Below are 19,371 nucleotides of genomic sequence, written 5' to 3' on the forward strand. Positions count from 1 at the left end.
ACACCGCCGGTCAAACGTCTGGGGTTGGTAAGATTTCATGTCTTGTCTGCTGCATTTATTTAATCAATAAAGTAAAAATAACGATACTGTTAAAATAGCTGTTTTCTATTTGAACGTCTGTTAAAGTGTAGTTGAAAATCTGAATTCTCAGCATCATTACTCCAGTCTTCAGTGACTGTATGAATTTGCTGCTAAAGAATAATTTCTGATTACTATCAATGTTGAAATCAGCCGTGCTTGCTGAATATTTTTGTGAAAATCAAAACATTTTCTTTTTCAGGAGTCTTTGATAAAATGTATTTGAAAAAGAAATCATTTGACATACCCTTTTTGTGGATAAGTGAATAAAAATCTTACTGACCTCAAACTTAAACTGTACCCAAACTGTACATAATCCATATTTCCTAGAAGAGAGAGCAATAAACACTATATACACTATAAACACTATATTTCTTTCTTTCTTCCTTTCTTTCCCTGTGCAAGACTGCTGTAATCAGATCAAGATTTGGAGTGCATTTGTTTCACCACTGCTGGTTCAAGAGATCAAATCCAGTTGTTTCGAGTCCGTCATGCAGGACATCTGAACAGATATACGAAGTTACTTCTACCAGCATGGATCTGAAACGCATTATACATGCAGGCCGACAGCTATAGGAGTGGAATATTAACTGTAGAAACCTCACAAAAAGCTTTGAACAATTCTGTAAGTGTCACTACATGGGTCTAAGATCTAAGAGAACTGTATTTTTATGACAAATTATGACTTTCTAAGTCTTTAATACAAAACCTGTGGTGATGAAGTCCAGTGTATGTTGGCCCAAAGTCAAACCCCAAATGGACCAAAGGAGTCTGATTTATTATCCTTTGATTTAATCACTTAATATATGTGCTGTTTTTTGACACATACGCACAGAGTGATTAAATACTTGCATGTATTGCACAAATGTGTTGCTCAGAGCATGCTGTGATTTATTTGTGTCTTCTGGCCTTACTGAAAATCTGAAGCGGGACAAAAATAATCATGCTAAAAATTTCATTACACTTGATAAATCGATTCTAATGCTGTAAAATAAATAAAAAAAACAATTTGTCACTATAAAACATGTTGCCATCTTATAAATAAGCTCTATAACACAAATATATGTTGTAATATCTCTCTGTCATAAGACACTGTCATGCGCTGAAACGATGCATGAGGGTAATAAAATGCATACGGTGGATTTCTCAGTCTAGTCTGATACTGCATGGAAACAGTGTACGCTAGTACTAAAGGTTCAGCAGAGCTCTTTAATCTTCCAGTCCGTGACCTCAGAGGGACTTGAAATCTCCCATAACCCTTGACCTCTTGACCTCTGAGCGTGAGTCTGCACTCAAGTGTTAATCATTGACACTCCACAAATGTTGTGTTCCCAGCAGCCTTTGAACAGTGGCCTTGCATTTGAGGGGCATGGCTAGCTTTGCTAATGGGGTTAGGGGTTAGCGGGGGCCAATTCTTTTATGTGGCACAGGGTGGAGACCACAGCTTGAGCTCTTAGAGGAAACACGTTATTAGAGGAAAAGCTTCTTACTGTACCTCTAATAATTGAACAGTTTAGCAGTAGATGAGTGAGCAATTTAGTGCAGTACGATAGCCTATATCGTATAGGTCATTAATCTTAAATGTCACACTACACCTGTGATTTGTTAAACTTTAATGACTGCAAAATTACAGTAAAACCTGGTAACATCTTCAAACTTTGTTTTTGTCTCGTACCATCACATATTGTTGATAATTCACATTAGAGAACGATTTTATCCAAAACTACAAACATTGCATTTAGAGTGCACATGCACAGGTTTTATTTACCTTCAGCCATGATGAATTAAATGCAATAACAGGCTGGTTACCAAAATAAGGCAAGTAGTATTTGTGAGACGCTGCAAAGGATGCCTATCTAGTGCATGTTAGATGGACAGATGTTGTCCTTACCCAGGGTGTCACATGGTTCTCGTTCTTCCAGGAGCAGATATCCAGACCAGTTAGCAGGATGGCATGATCATGGCGGCGACCTTCTCTTCCAGCCAGCCCTGACTGCCACTGGCAGAAACTGTTCAGAGTGTGATCCGCATGATGGTTAATCACTAGTCCATCCTGAGTGAGCAGAGAGGTAACTAGAGTCAAGTGAACGAAACAATTACATGCCATCGGTGACTAGAGCTGGGAGACTAACTCAAACTGGGCCGTGTAATTACCAGCTACCTCTGCTGACCCCGTCTTGATAAATGAGCCTATGGGTAATTAGCCCTTCATCACTGATCCTGAGTGACTGTGGCTAATTATTCCAATCAAAAGGGGGATAAGGGCAATTTTCTGCATTCCTCAGTCAGTGGCTAACCTGAACTTCATTAACATTAGCACAGGTGTATCAGTAACGGAGCCCTTCAGCTGTTTGCTGGCCCGCTTTCCCACAGACGCGTCCCTGATCTGGCTGGAATCCAATGGAATGCCGTGTATCCAATTAAACTGTCATCGTAAAAACAAGACCTGTTCAGATAGAACGTCTCAAAGAGAACGAAGGAGACAAGCCTCTCAAGGACAATAAAATCCACCTTCTGAAGCAATGCTTCATTTGGTTTCAAAGCTCTGTGTTATCTAAACCTCTCACGATCCATGACGTCAATCTCCTCCACAGGGCTTTAACTCTAATTCGTTTTACAAATACATGCTTGGTGTTGATGTAACGTATTGAACATGCATTATCAGTGCAACAGAGCCAAAACAAATATCTCCAGTGCATAAACTCACCTGGTCTTCATCCAGCAGTATTAGTCCAACAATTACAACATTGATATCACCTCCAATAGTGCCATCTTTGAAAAGTGTTGAGACCTTTGTGGATATAAGCAAAAGTACAGAAAAATCTGCATTAGGATGGTGCATTTATATGGAGGCATCTAAACTCAAATGACACTAACAGAGCAATCAGTAGTGTCTCTTTGGAGAAATGATAAGCGTATGGCTGAGATGTTTCTCTAAAGTTCTGCAAAGCCTCACCTGTCTGGAGGCATACCATATGTACTTAAGGGAATCACTAATCCTGCATTTCACCGGCCTTTGAAACAGAGTCCTTAAGATGGTTTAAAGTGCTCAGGTATCATAAATACAAATGCTTAGTCCCAATAGTCTTTCATTGCTGCCATTAGTCTTTGTTTTCACTGACACCAACACAAAAAGCGATTGGTTTGGTTTCAGGTGTCAGTATTTTACTAATCCTTTGTAAACTAGGACTCTTAAAACACCTTCACAATGTCTGTGTTTGATGGGTATGTTCATAACATGTAACACAATCTTATTTCCATTAGTCTTAAAGAGTGCTTTCATGTGTGCTTACATTTTTCACTGGGCACACCCCAAAAAAGCTCAATTTGACTTTTAGCAATCATTAACTAGTCCATTTGGTCAACCAAATATTCCACAGTGAAGTGAAAACATATGCTCTGACCTCAGCTTGACATCATTTGCCATGCATTCAGAGCATACTCCAACACATGATACTGGGAAACAAATGGATGAATGAGAAGATGGACAAACAGATGCATCAATAGCTGGATAGATATATGGATGGATCGATGGATGATAGATTGAAAGATGGATGTAGGCATGGATGGATGCAAATGCATAATAGATGCATGGATGAATGGAGGTATGTATGGATGGGGACGTGAATGAATGAATAGATGGATGGATGGATGAATGTATGGATGGATAGATGGAAGAACAAATGGATGAATCAATATCCGTATGCATAATAGATGAATCCATGTGGATACATCGATGAATGGATGGATGCATGGGCACATAGATAGACGGATATCTGAAAGGATTAATTGACGGTTGCAAGGATGGATACATGGATGACAGATTAGAGGTATGTATGGTCAGATATATGGATGAAGGAAAACATAGATAGATGAGCAGAAGAACAAATGGATGAATTGATATCTGCATGCTTGCACAGATGGACCGAGATTGATGCATTGATAAATGGATTGATACATGGATGATAGATAGACAGATGAATGCATGTGGATACATGGATGAATGGATGGATGGATGCATGGATGGGTGGAGAGGTACATGGATGAATGAATAGTTGAATGGATCCATGAGTGCAGGGATGCCTGAATGGGTGGATGAATGGATCTATCAATATCTGGATGGTTGCATGGATAACATATAGACAGATGAAGGACTGAATGGATACATAGATGGATGCATGTATGTATGTATGCATAGACAGACAGATAGATAGATAGATAGATAGATAGATAGATAGATAGATGGAAAACTTACCATGTTAAGAACAGTAAGCACATATGTGGTTATATTCTCATGGCCGTGATTGTCCATCATCTTGCGGTCGACCACCACCAGGGTCTCCACATTTAGCCTCTTCTGTGTCTGAGGTTTGAACATAATGGCTCGCTTCTCTCTGGGCATGAACTTATATTCATCCGGGAAAATATAGATATCATCCTCAGGAGGTTTAGGCATATCTGAAACACAGGACCAAGACAATATCAACGCTAGGTCACAAAGTCAGTGCTGGCTCTCAAAGAAAATCCATTACTAGTTCAGCAAATAGCTGAGTCTGTGTCTGGAAAACTCCAGCCCATACAAGACATTAATGCACGCCATGTGTGTCAAATTGTATTAGCTGTTACCTCACATCCCACATAAGATTTAGTTACTCGGCTCGTGAAATATTACTCAAATGCAGTATGAGGATGTGGTGTTTGTTTAGAGGAGGTGAAGATAATTCATCCCTGACCAAACACAATACAGGTGTGATGATGTCATGAAAACACGTTCGAACTGACCCTTGAACAGCTGTGACCTCTTCACATGTGAACAATGTCTAAAATAAACCCCTGTCCTTCTAACGAACGTCTCTGGCAGGCCAGCACCATGTAATGGAAAGCAGCTCAGTGTTAGAGTTGGAAAGAGAATGTCCTTACATACATTTCTTCCGTCTTCCACAGAAGTGCTGTCTCTGCGGAGTATGCTGGTTCTCCTTTGCATCCGTCCAGAGATACGGGACTGCTGAATCTCTTCTGCTGACCGTCTTTGGCTCAATTGACCTCCTGTCTCTGCTGGTCTGCGCTGGTGTGGACCTCTTGTATAGGATGTGGGGTGGTGGTCAGGTGAGGCTGAGAAGTTCTCCAGAAGTGCCTGATGTAGATGCAACGGCTTCAGAAAGTAATCTGCATCCTGAGTTCTGATCAAACCTGACTGGAGGGAAAACACACTAGTCAGTGCCTCGCCATCTGATTAAGAAACCCAGCACTCTTCATACTTCATACTTCGATATGTATGTGTGTGTTTCCTGCAGAGAACGAAAGAGGAACAGGAATGCATGCACATCCTGTATAGATTACATCCAGTATATTGAGATGTAGGTTAAGGATATCGAAGGCTATGATTTGACCAAATAAATATATTGCATTCCCACAGTGTTATTTGAGCTGATCTGAGATGCTGAAACACATTATTATGAGCTAGACGCATGTAAATAAACAAAGCAGCACTTCACGCTGGAACTATCATTTGCCGACAAACCACCAAAATAAAAGCTACATTTTTTAAAATTTAAAAATGAAGAGATTCATATATATAGGTGCATCTCCAAAAATAATGTAATATGATGAAAAACGTATTCAACTTATTGTAAAATTATATAACTTATTTCAAAAGTGAAAAAGTTTTTCTTGCTTTGTTTTAATTTTGATGATTAGAGCTTGCAGCTCATAGAAGTTAAAATACAGTATCTTAGAATATTTATATTTGAATTTTATTAAATGACTACTGTATAAATTCTAGGTATCTCTTGTTCTTTGATGCCATAATAATGGGGAAAACTGCTGACTTGGCAATAATCCAAAAGACAATCATTGACACACTCCACAAAGAGGGTAAGTCACAGAAGGTCATTACTGAAAGCATTGGCTGTTCACAGACTGCTTTTTCGGAGAAATTTAAAAGCAAAGTTTACTGAAAGGAAGAAATTGGGTAGGAAAAGGTGAATACCTTTAAGCAAAGCTGATTCAAACACTTGGGATTTTACTGCGCTTTATTGGCCAGCCAACACGCTTTACCAGAGGACCATGTGGAATTTCTGGTATATTTCTGTATATAGCTGTGGATCCAAAGACACAGACGAGCTGAAGCTCAATAGAGTCTCAGCAGAGACGCAGACTGATCTCTTCATTCACTCTTCACTGATGCTGGAGTTTGTGCTGAAGGAGCCACAAACGAGTACTGAGTGCAGAAATTAACATTATTTAAAGAACATTTCTTCTTTGAAAAAAGTTTTAGGAAATATTGAAATATTTTGAGATACTGGGCTATTTTGCTTAGCAATTCAGTATGCAATCCGATGCAATACAGAATTGCAGTTCAAACAATTAATCTGAAATGAATGTAAAAAATAAAACAGCACTGCTCAGCCTGCAGTGATCTGAATGGAGTGGTTCAGGCTGAATTACTGCCTGACGTTTAATACTTCATGTAAGAGAGCAGACTCCGGGCCGGATGATTGAGGAACACCAGCACAGGGTTTTGCGAACACTGTCACAATGCTAATGTGCTTCAGAACATAAAACAGACACTTTGTTAATGTTCTCAAGGCGCCTTTAGTTTCTCAAAAGCAAAACCCATCTGGATTAAAGATGCATTAGGATGATTTCCCAAGCGTGGTTCCTGTTCAAGAAGCAGCACAGATCACATTGGAGGTGCAGTACTTGCACTCTGAGCCGACTCTGAGCTCAGTTTATGACATAAACGCCCAAATTACACTGCTTTGGAGGGCTGCGCTGTGTCTTTAACACTAACAAGCTTCACGTCCCTCCCAATCTAGAGATCCCAAGGACTCTTCAAGCCCTCATCCAAATGTCACGGTAGGTCAGAGCGAGAACTCGTTTGCGCCGCTGCTTCAGCGCGGTCTGATAATTACCCTCAATTGGGCTCCGAGGATAAGCTCCTCTCCAAACAAACAGAAAAGCCCTTCTCAGAACCTGTTTGAACCCAATGTGCATCTGATTAGCTTTCGTCACTGCCAGCAACACTTAAGTTCATCGCAAGGCAATCATACACACAATAGGCTGTAAAACATATGCTGAACTCTGGGAAGAGAAGACAGAGGCAAAGCCGCTCGCTTTGTGCATGAAGGTGCATAAGAGACACGTTCAGAGTTGTCTGGAGGACACGAGTACAATCAAGGACTGAAGTCTTTAATGTGTGCTTGAGGTCGATTTTTAATGGTTTTAATGTGAACTGAGCAGATGTTTATGTGTACACGCTTTCCACAATAATCGGCATCCCATAAACGCTTACACAAGTGTAACTTTGAAGAGTGTATGTCCTGTACACAGAGGTTAACGTTAATCTACCCTGCTTTTTTTGATGCCAGCACAGACGAGCAGAGATCTGGACTCACTCGCTCAAGGAACGCTGCCCTCACTCCACGCTTAAGTAATCAGCGAGCGAAGCCATACAGGTCTCGCCAGACTAAACATCCCTGATCCAAGATCACAGTGTGTGTAGAGGATACACATCTCGTCACGTAATTAACGCCTGTATGGGAGGTAACTGCTGACAGATTTCAACACTTTTCAAACAACACTCGCGTGATTCTGAACCGCCTACGATGTGCACTGATAATTACACAATTTAATTAACACGGCACACATATACTGTACGTTTACAGGGAGGTATTGAAAAAGGGAAGCTTGCCAACTCTCAAGCATTTGCAGTGAGACTCTACAGAACATCTCGCAGCAAACAAGACGATGCAAAATAAAAGGACACAACTTCATTTGTCTTGAACTTCAAATAGACTTAGAGTTTAATTGGAGATGTTTACCGCATCAGACGGCAACAGAGGGCTAAACCATTTAATAGGTTAAGTTACAATTATAAGACATGTTTCTGTTTTGCAACAGTTTGACAAAACCAAGTATAACTGAACTCAACTACAGCAAAACACACACATGCATGTCAGTGTAAATTAGATTATTATTTTAGATCCATCAATGGCATTTCATGCATAATAAAATTTCTAAAAGCAACTGAACCAGGATTACAACCTACAGGAACAATAAACGACTGCAGAATACTGACCTCTGACCTGCTCACACTTTCATCATTCCATTGTTATTATCTATAACACCCTGAATCAAATAAAGGCCAGATTTTAACGTTTGTCATTTAACTAACGAAGTACTGGCATTAAATAAAGGCATAAATTAACTTCTGAATTACATGTGAAAGTGGGCTGCGAACTGAGCAGTTTTAATCTGGCTCAGATGAATCATGAATCTGCTGATTAAGACATAATACAAGCCTTATTCTCCTTAGAAATGGTTGTCAAAAGCATCATTGCTGAGTGTAATATGCTTGTAGCAATCATCACTGCAAAATTATTTAGAAAGAAGCACTGGGTTTCATTTAGCAAATATGTAATTCTACATTTCTGCTATAGAAACATGCTTATAATGTGTACAGCACTATTCATATACCATATGTATCTGTAAACTACGTTTTTGCCACACACTGCAGGGCATACAAAAATAAATGCAATTTTTGTTTTTAATAATCCAATTTTAGGCCTAATTGCACACCTTTTCTAAAAAAGTGTAACTAGTACAATATTAGGCTGAGATATTTAAGTAACTTACATTTCTGAGGTGAATCAAAATATGGATCCTTAATACCTCAAAATTCATCTCATTTCTTAAAAATCTCACTCGGGCCAGGCAACCCTGTGAAAGACGCAACTCAAAATAAAAACACCGCAACCGTTCCGTTAATACATAGCTATGAGCATGGATGACTCTAATTTATGGCCTAATTTATGATCTTGAATGGGAACTGATGTCTTGATGACAGTATTTTATAGAGCTGAAGAAGACAGTAATAAAGTAGATCTGGGTGCCTAAAAATAGTAGACGAAATAGATTTCAGGCAAAAAGAGAGTCGCAAGATAAGTTTGTTAGGCTAGCTGATATCATTAGCAACTGTAAGCTGATTAATCAGGCGTTTCCAGAGCAGCGATTCAAGACTCCATCAAGTGAACAACACCTGGGACTTAATCTCACCCCAAGACCAAAGGTCCTACAGTCAAGCATTTGATCCTTTATTGGACGCTGAGGACTTCAAAGAGCAAAATTACCCAGTTGTTTTGGTGTCAAGGCAGCAATCCTCATGAGATACACTCGTCTTCTGTCACCAGATCACAGGGTTTAGTCAACAGAAGCGACCTTTGCCAGAGCCGAGGCTTTCGGGCTAGACGTGGGATGAAGTTCAGGCATGACTGGTCACTCCGCATGACTCCGGCCTGCTGCTCTCGTGTTGGGAGTTTCAGTCGTTGTCAAGACTAATTCCCAAAGCCGGTCGATTTATGGCGATTGCGCTTTCATGCTGTTTACACGCTCGCTGCACGCCTCCCAGTCAATCCTTCCTATCCGTCCAAAGTTTAGTCAATAGAATCCCGCAGGATTGCAATTATGGCATCCAGTTAGTTGAGGAAGACAGTACGAGATCTCAGTGACATAATTCAGACAGACACTGAGTGACCTTGCGGTGACCCCCCCGTCGTGTTTCCAATTCGATTAAATCCACATGCGGTCTTTCAGATATTACGCACTATGCTTAGTGTTCATCCTCTACAACATCACTTCCAGTTACCGAGCCCGATTTACCCCAGACTGTCGGAGAACTTTGATTTGCTGATGACTTTTGCTTTGGAGACCCGCTGGAAATTGTTTCCAGAGACACTACAACAGAGAACCTGCTGACCCATGTTCAGATTAATCACAGGCAATAGACATTTACATGTTCTTCACCTTTTCCCAGAGAGGTCTGCCATCTGACAAAGAAAACTGAACAGGCAAGTGACATTTCTTTGAAATGTAATGCCACTCCGTAGAGCAGGAATAATCACAACCAAGATCTCTTAAAACAGATAATACAGCCAAAAATGAAAATGTTTGCATCATTTACTCACCCTCAAGTTGCTCCAAACCTGTATCAATCGGCTTTTTTATTGTGTTAAACACAAAATAAGAGGTTTTGAAGATTTTTTGTTGCTGGTATAGGTATTTTATGGATGAACTATATATTACTAATCCAATGGCAAAATTTTGTAAACTTTCTTCTTCTCAATTTGATCTTCAGAGGAACAAATCCCAGTAGTCTCAACAATGTCTACTCAAGTTTGTCAAGATCTCTCTGTCTCTCTATACCACGAGTTTTCAACTCTGCTCCCTTGAAGTCCACTAACCATGAGAGTTTCGCTCCAGCCTTGATCAAACTCACCTGACTAGTAACCCTGAAGACCTAATTGGCTTGTTCAAGTGTGTTTGATTAGAGTTGGAGCTAAACTCTGCTGGAAAGCGGAAAGAGCTGAGAACCTAAAGCCAGTTTAACTATAACAAATGCAGCATAACATGACCTATAAAAGATCAACGTACTGTAATTGATTTTCAGAGAAAAAGAAGACCCAGTAGAGTTCAGAAGAGGTCTCTTCGGGATCTCTTTGGGACTGTTTTCAAGAGCTTGAATCATACCGCTCTAAAAGTGCTGGTTGATGCAATAGATAAGCACAACTCTTGCAAAGAGATTGGATTTAAAAGCCTCCTTCTTCTGAAACTGATCTTAAAAGAAACATATCCTAGAAATCTCATGCTGAGGTTTTAACAAAACATTGCTTAGGTTAATCTCTCTGTTCTCTCTCAGCATACAATATCAAATGCAACACAACTTGAGCTGTAAAGAGCAACACACAAGTGCTAACATTCTCTGCTGGGAGAAGAAATGAATTCTCCTGTTCTGAAAGATGCAAGATGGGTTGACACAGAAATTAAATTCACTGTTGTCATAGGCCTTGAATTATTCAGTTCGGGAATGATGCAATGGATAAATCAAATTTCAGTCAAATTTATATCAGGCACAATATAAATATCAAATTTGGTCTAAAGCAACTGCCAAAAGGGAAACGGGGAATTTTGAAGGAAACCATAAATTTGATTATCCATCCGGGGAAATCTGTACCTTTCCATTTCTGCCAGGAGGAAACGCGAAAATGTAAATCAATTTACACACATGGCACTTAGCGACAGTTTAGTGTAAGTAAACAGCACAGATCCATGTTGTCAAGCGGGAGTGGTGCTGCTGACCGCATTCCTGCATAAGTAACACGTAAGAATCATCCGCCACAAATCTGCACCTCAGTCTCCCAGGTCCATGACAAGCTTAACTAAAAACAAATGTCTGCGCTGCCTCCTTAAATACCTCTCATGAAATTACACACTGAGAGCTACAAGGTGCAAATAGCAGTCATAAAGTGTCAGGAGATGGGCTGAGACACTACCTGGGAGAAAAATAACAGCTGGGAAAGGGGCAGATCCAGGCACGACCCTACAGGAACTCTAATCAAAGGAGCTGAGCGGATATGAAACTCTGAGCGATGCACCTGACGCTGTTCCTATTTCCATTAGAGAGAGGCCTGTGCTTGCTTCACGCTTTTTAGCAGCTGAAACCGAACCTCTGCTGTCCTCAGAGCTGCTATAAGAGTTTATATGCCAGCTGAAACTATTTGAAAAGGGTGTCAGTGATTCGTTTTTTAAATCCTCTTACATCATCTCAGTGACTAACTGTTGCTGTTCTTGTCGTGAAGAGGCAGATTCAATCTTAACTCCTTCCTGGACATTGCATTGCATAAACACTGACTGAACACATCGACTCCAGCAGGACTGCATTTATCCTTGCACATTAACGACGACCTCCCGCCAACAATTAGTCATCGACGGCGCCTCTTTCTGCTCTGTTTTTATAGAGCAAATCGTGTTACGCTCCATTTCTGTTCATTATAAATAAATATGTTAGTCTTTAATTCGGTCAGTCCATCAAAGCCACATTTAAAGCCTGTAGAGTGAAACATGGAGTTGTTTTATGAGGAATAATAATGTATATATTTTGGACAAGAGATCTGAAGCGTTGCTGTGGGTTGCATGGCTTGGTTTTCAAAGCGTAATGATGAATGCTAAATCATAATTAGACTGGAAATTTGGTGAAAGATGAAGAAGCAATGCAACAGGTTCTGCTACGGAGCAGCTTGGGATCAGAAATCAAACATGATATCTTGGGGACTTAGAGTTTGTAAATAGATGCTACAAACTCTCAGTTTAGGACTGCCCTGCCTTATTGTCCAAGTGAACAACTCTCAGACCTCAAGTCTTTCCTTTCTAAATCCTAAAGTCAACTTGACTTTTCATTCAAATGCCATTAAGTAACTTAGCAGGAATGTAGGGTAGGATTGTTCTCATCAAAAACTGTTTGGACTTTGAAAACCGGCCATTTCATACCTGAATGGAGTTGTATAGACTATGTTTACGCTGTTTTTATTTGTTTTTGAGTGACTTTTAATTACATCAACATCTTACTTCGTGTTCTGCAGAATAAAAAAAAATTCTGGTGAGTAAATGACGATAGGATTTATGGGTTCCCTTAACAATAAGACCAGGAACATTTTGATTATAAGCTGCTTTTAAAAACCTTCCACTAAGTAAGTATTAATGTTTTGCTTATTTAAGCTGTGACACACATTGTTGTGTCAGATGTGTTGGAGGTTGGGACCAAATGTAGATTTATGGCTTCGGCTTATGGCTGACATCACTCACAATTAGCCTGTTATTGCAGACTGGCGTCACTTCAGAAAGACCTTCAGCGTGGAGTTTCCATGGCATGGCACCTGTCTCAACCCAGACTGCCATTTCCAATGACCCTCCTAATTGGCATCCCATGCCACCGCTAAAGACAGCTATTGTACCATTTTGTATAAAGCCGTCAGCTTGAAATCACTGGGGCCTCAATAGTCCAGTCCTCACGCCTTTAAACTCACATTTGGGACCTTTTATGACAAACTCTGACTGTCATCAAAGCCCTGCCAACCTCCAGTGGTGGTGATCTGCCAAGCCGGGCTGCTCCATTCAAACTGAATTTATACGCAGGCTTTACTGGCCGCATAAGGAGAGACGGAGTTAACTAATGACTCTGCACCGCTGCTAATCACATCCAGCTGGGGACTGTGTGATAGTCTACAGCATTACACTTCCAACACATATTTCAGCTAGTTATAGACCCAGTACATTTACGGTGACAGTAAGATTTGAGCTGCCTCCGCTTAAAGGCTGACAATCACATAAAGGTTAAAAGTCACTTAGAAATTAACTGACACAGGATTAACTCTGAGTGAAAATTCAGATACGGGCACTGTTCACTGCTTGCTAAGACTTTTTCTTTGATGATTATGCTACTGAGATTAAACACTAACACCAGGTGTGATGTAGTACTGTTAATACTGTGAATCTCTATATGACATACTGGGCCAGTATTAACCACGGGATCAACGCTTGGGGGGTTTTAGCCATTAGTCTTTGCTCATAGATGTTGTAGCTGTACCATTATGATGGTACCGATGGCTCATGCATTTAGCTCAAAAACATGTGCCCAAAGAGGATCAGGAGTGAAAATAGCCAATGCATAGCTTTGCCCAGTTTTTAAAACGTTGTTGGGTTTAAAGCGCCAATGCTTAGTGGAAATCAATGAAAGCTATTAATGCAGATTTAAAAGCCAAAACAAACAGACATTCATATTCAGTTATAATGCAATGCATCTGACTGAAAATGGACCTTGTATCAGTAAAAAGGAAAACAGGTTCACATGCTTTGACTATGCCCTAAAAGAATGTACTCTTTTTGTGAAGCAAAACCATATATAACGGAAAAGTAGGGAAGCTTTGGGAAACAATACTTTGTCAGTGCACTGTCAATCATCCTGTCACATTACCTATTATTATTTAATTCCCTACTGTACTGGAGAGAAATGAAGAGGGGCAATGATCTGCCAGTCGCAGATCTTTCATGCTGAGAACTTCATAACGATACATTTAAAAGTTAATGCAAACATATCTTTATAAATGGTCACAATGTATAATAAATATAATGAGGTTAACAGTAATTAAACGTTCGATATTGATAATTAATCACCCTTTCTTTTATATGTGCTTGTAGCTCTTTCCTTGTCCAATGCGTAATAGGTTGTGGACAGTATGAGCCGTTAGAGTTTGCAGATGAAGATGTGAAATCAGTGTTTGGTGTTTGTACATCAGTGTCAATCATCTATCATTTCCTCTGATGTTAGAGATTACTCACTGGTAAGGTTAGGTTTAGGTGTAGGATATGGTCAAGATTAAAATGTTATTCCAGGGTCAACAAAAAATGTTGACCTACAGTAGGAACACATCTCACTCAAAAACAGATCTTGCAAACTGGGACACAGCAACAGTGTATTTATAGATTCTTAAAAAGCTCATTGTAATCACTGAACTCCTTTTCAAAACAAACTGTTTACAAATAAAACATCATAAATTAAAGCTTATGTGAGTACAATATGTGTTTGTTTGCACTGAGTACAGATCTTCCAAATGTCGATCTGACTATTAAAAGAAGACTCTGTTCTCAAGTAAAACCTCCCTGACCTAAATTTATGTGGGTTATTGAGTCACTGGTTTAAGGATTTGAATGCTGGGCTTTTAGACGGGCTCTATTGATGGGACGGGCACTTTATGTCAGTCCAGTCAGGGTAAAGTCATGAGAACTGCGCGGACTCCACTTTGCTCCTGAAGCACCAACTGGGAGCTGAATCTCGTGCGGCCTGGGAGCCAAAAACAAAAGCACTCTGGAGGGTTGAGGTTTCTCTGCACGCTGAACATTAATCCACGGAGAAAACAAACAGATGGGATGATGAGTACACTAGACGGATGAATACAGCGGTTTGAAGGCCTACACAAGTGATTCAGTGCATTGATGATGGCACAACGATCGCTCTACGCCCCTGCCAAAAATGCTTGAGGTTGTGGGTCTTTTTCTCTCTAAGGAGAAGATAAATTCTTTCTGGTCTATTTTTATCACCATCATTATCAACTATCTGAACGGCATAGCATAAACCAGTGGGGGTTAGCGCTGTATACATTTTCCACATTTCAGAGAAAGTACAACAGAGAAACCCTGATATAGTTTTTTAATGCAAGGACTCTTAAGACTTGTTTTTGTTTTATAGTGTTATTGTTTTATTGAGACTGATATGCTGGTTAGGTATGTTTTTGTACATTTTACTACATTATAATGTAGAGTGCTTTGATGCAACTTGTGTTGTTAAAAGCGCTATATAAATAAAAATGATTGATTGATTGATTGAAGCATTTCTGCTGCTTTGAGTCGGTTTGAGTCGGTTTAAGCCGGTCCTTAGCCGGTCCTAAGCAATTAGCTTTTGCTCAGGACCAGTAAAGGACCAGCAAAGGCTTGAACTGGCTCTGGGCGATGAGCTTTAAACCAATTCATGACCAGCTTAAACTGGCTCATGAAAAGCTAAGGACCAACTTAAACCGGCACATAAAGACCAATTTAACCAGCTCATGACTAGCAAAAAACAGTTTAAACCGGCTCATGATGAGCTTTAAACCAGCTCATGACCAGCCAAGGATCAGTTTAAACCGGCTCATTTCTAACCAGCACGTGCTGGATTTTCCTCTTTCCCCAAATGACCACAATCAGCCGTGAAACAAAATGACCCATCAATCCACTCACCATCCCTGCACACGTCGACAGGGCCACGGATGAGTTGACCTCTGACCTCAGCACGCCGTGGTAGAAGCAGAGGTGGTCCTGAGGAAAAGGCAGCAGGCTCTTGGTGCCGCTCCTGCCCAGCGTCTGTACGGTGAAGCTGGGGGCGATCAGGTCATGTGACGGCCGCAGGTCCAGAAGGAAGTCCTGTCCTAGTCCACGCAGCCTGAAGTGCACGGCGCGCTCGCCATCTTGACCCTCCGTGGAGCGTTTCCTGCGGTGATGGTGGGCTACGGCATGGGAAACGTAGTGCCCTTGATGGTCCACCTCGAACGGGGCCACGATTTCATATTCTACAGAGAAGAGGAAGTGAGAAACTGGAGTCAATTCTGTTCAGGGGTCCGTTTTTCATACATCACTTAATGATGATTTAAAAGATGACAGGGGCCAGTTTTACTAGCAGCTTTTTTGTTAAAAATAGTCAGGTTTTCATTTAATTTTATCTTTGAAGCAGATTTGTTGCACGACAGCATTAATTAAAGTTTCAAGTCAAATCACGATCGAGTCGTCTGCATCTCCTGTGTTTTATCGAGCCACTTCCATGATATCTGTCACCACTCAAATGATTGCAGGGCTCGGATTAACCGTATAGCATGAGTTTGAGACTCTGATGCAGTTATGAAGCAATAGCTTCATCACTAAGAAAACTTGCATTGCGTAAAACTATCCGCGTCTATAGACATTGTTATATTATTTTAAAAAATCGATTTTAAAATGATTATTATTTGAAATGTTTGTCCCTGGATTATAAAGTAGCAGTGGCTGGGACAGATTTCCAGCTAAAAAGAGTTTATTAAACCTGCTCTTATTTAAGTTATGGACCGTTGCTATGACAGCGACTCTGGGCGGAGCTCTGAAGAGCCAACCAATCCAAGATAAAGCCAAAAAGAACGGACTCGGGTGTGCAACTAATCAATTAAATGTAACCTGCATAAAATCTTTACCCCATCACACTTTATATTAGACGGCCTTGACTCTACTAACATTAATGGATTATTAGATTTACATTTAATTCACGATTTATATTTGGAAAATCCCCAGATTTACTGTTAGTGAGTTAGTGAGATTAACACGTCTCTGCTTTTATGATATATTGTATTCATTTTGAAAGATTACAACGATCTAAATTTAAAATTGGATCACGTCAACCTGGTCAACAAATATGAACTAACATGCTGGAAACCCGCTAGTTGCATCGATGCTGGTTGAGTCCCATGTCAGGAAGTGAAGGAAGTGTTTAATACTGAATAAATGCATACCGCCTTTACAAAGTCTTTTTACAACTGAAAGACTCTTCGATGCTGTATAGATTGTTGGAGCACATTAAAATACTATTTTAGTATTCCTACTTCAAACCTTCTCATTTAATTGGGTGTGTTACTTGCCGTAAACATTTGTGAAATTTAGTGGGAATTTCTGAGCGAAAAATGTTTCAACACCACGGTATAAAATGTCTGGCTGCAGCTTCTACAGTCCAAACACAGACCTTACAGGGAATGAGCTGAGAGCATTAAAAGTAATATATCATTTAATGATTCACACCAGGATAAAAAAAGGCCTTATCTAGCAAACGCACTGCTGTGATTGCATAAAATAAAATAAGTAAGTGTACCCAACCGAATGCAAGCTTTAGTGATTTACGAGAAGGGCCGTGGAGATGTGTTTTAATGTTGTGTGATTCTCCTCATACACTTGCGCTCTTCTCATCCTCGCGGTGGTCCGGTGGCTCAAGTTATAAATGCTTTTACAGACATGAGCGGACGGATTTATGATCTCTGACCGTGGGGTGAGACACACACTGATGACACACACTCTCCGTGACACATGCTCTCACTCTTTCTCATTGTCTTTCAGACAAACACACACACACACACACACACACACACACACACACACGCTGTTATATCTGGCTACTCCAGTCTCTAAGCTCATGCCAAACAGTGCAGAAACTCTTCACAGGATAAAGGCAGAAAGTGCACACAGAGACTGTTTGTAAAGATTGGCTGATTGATGGAGAGCTTCTTCGAGTGTCTGCCTTTGTTCATTGTTCACCAAGTCCCAGTGCATGCCAATCTTTATGCTACACACCCCCCTTCTGTTTGTGTGTGTGTGTGTGTGTAGAATATTGTCCACAGCATGACAAACAAAAACTCCTTTGGGGACATCTGGGGACGCCCCTCGGTTGGAACAAATATTTCCTATGAAATACACATGATTTATTATTTTTTTTAGGAGAAGGTTTTCATTAGCCTGTAACCAAACCACTGTGTTAGCATAATCAGCTTTATATGGAAACGCACCTTTCTTTCGCGCTTATTTTTATTTTCGTATCCTCCTTTACAAAGCTAAAGAAATGCGTGCGTGCATGTGCGTCAGGTTTGGCTAACACTGTAGGTATTAAAAGTCACCACAAGAAACAATAAGGTGTGCTGTTTTTAATTTCAATGCATTCATTATTATTATTGTTATTTTTTAAATGGCCTAATCGCTTCTATTTTAATCGCGTGTATTTTAAGGCGCATTTGTCAAAGTGCACGTATTAATTAGGATATCTAGCGCCCCCTGCCGACGGAACCCCGCGTAGACCGCGCAGCTGCAATAAACTCTCTCTTACGCCAAGATATGTTTGAGTTGCTTTCTTTTAAAGTTTGGGAAGCAAACCTAAATGAACGATGCGCTATCGATAAACCGCTGACGTAATGCAACTTTGACTGACAGCTGTCGATCACAGGCGACCGGTAACCGTAAAGCTCTCACCTGTGTTGTGAGGTAACCGCAGAGTCTCCAGCAGAGCTTTACGCTTCACTTGAGGACCAGCCTGAAGGGTTGCGGATGCGCGGAGAGATCTCTGCGAGCACAGACAGTGAACGTGCATCATTTGCATTCAAATGCAGAGCAATATTGACGAAACGGCCGCGTGTTTGCTCACCTGCTGGCATCCGAGTGTAAGAAACAGAACGAGCAGCACAGAGCAGATGGACGCGGTATGATTCCTCCTCGCCGGCACAGAACGCAGGCAAGCCATGTCTCTTAGAGACTCTTATCCAAAATCTGCCGCGAGCAGCCTCCGTGCCTCTCCTGACGAGTCTCACTGAATCTCTCCAAATCTATCGCGCAGCATCAGCGCCCCGCATCCCGCTCGCGCGCTTCTGGAGAGCTCCTCTCGGCGCTTTAACGCGGTGTGCTGGAGGATAGCTGTGCCATGACTCGTGCAGATGTTCTCAGAGTGTCCGCTCAGCGCGTCTGGAGCAGCGCTCCCCAGCAGCCAATCACAGCCCACACCTGTGCGTAAGAGCCCCGGGCCCCTGGCGAGAGGAGGGTCCAGGCGTCCTCCCTGCGGTAACTGCTGCCCTACACTTTAAGGTGCATTATTACTCACAAAAGATGAGACTCGTACAGTTGAAAACATCGGTTGAAAACAGTTGAAAACACCTTTATCTCATAGCCATTAAAAAAATGACCAGCACCGTGCTTTTAAGAAAAACGCGCAAAAATGGCACTGTTCTCCACCGGCCATTAAAACAAATTAAACTTCTGATGAAAAGTGGCTAATTAATGCACACACGGAATACCTATTGCATTTTGTTTAATGCTTATAGGAAGTGTAAAATATTATATATTCGTATGCCATTTAATCTGTTAGAAGACGCT

General features: G+C 40.8%; 1 pseudogene; it reads right to left on the reverse strand.

Moving 5' to 3' along the window:
- Window positions 1–1,274: 1,274 nt before the first annotated feature.
- On the reverse strand, window positions 1,275–19,042 carry LOC122360791 (annotated as a pseudogene).
- Window positions 19,043–19,371: the final 329 nt, after the last annotated feature.

The sequence above is a fragment of the Puntigrus tetrazona genome, chromosome 16 (assembly GCF_018831695.1).
Source record: "Puntigrus tetrazona isolate hp1 chromosome 16, ASM1883169v1, whole genome shotgun sequence".
Classification (NCBI taxonomy): Eukaryota; Metazoa; Chordata; class Actinopteri; order Cypriniformes; family Cyprinidae; genus Puntigrus; species Puntigrus tetrazona.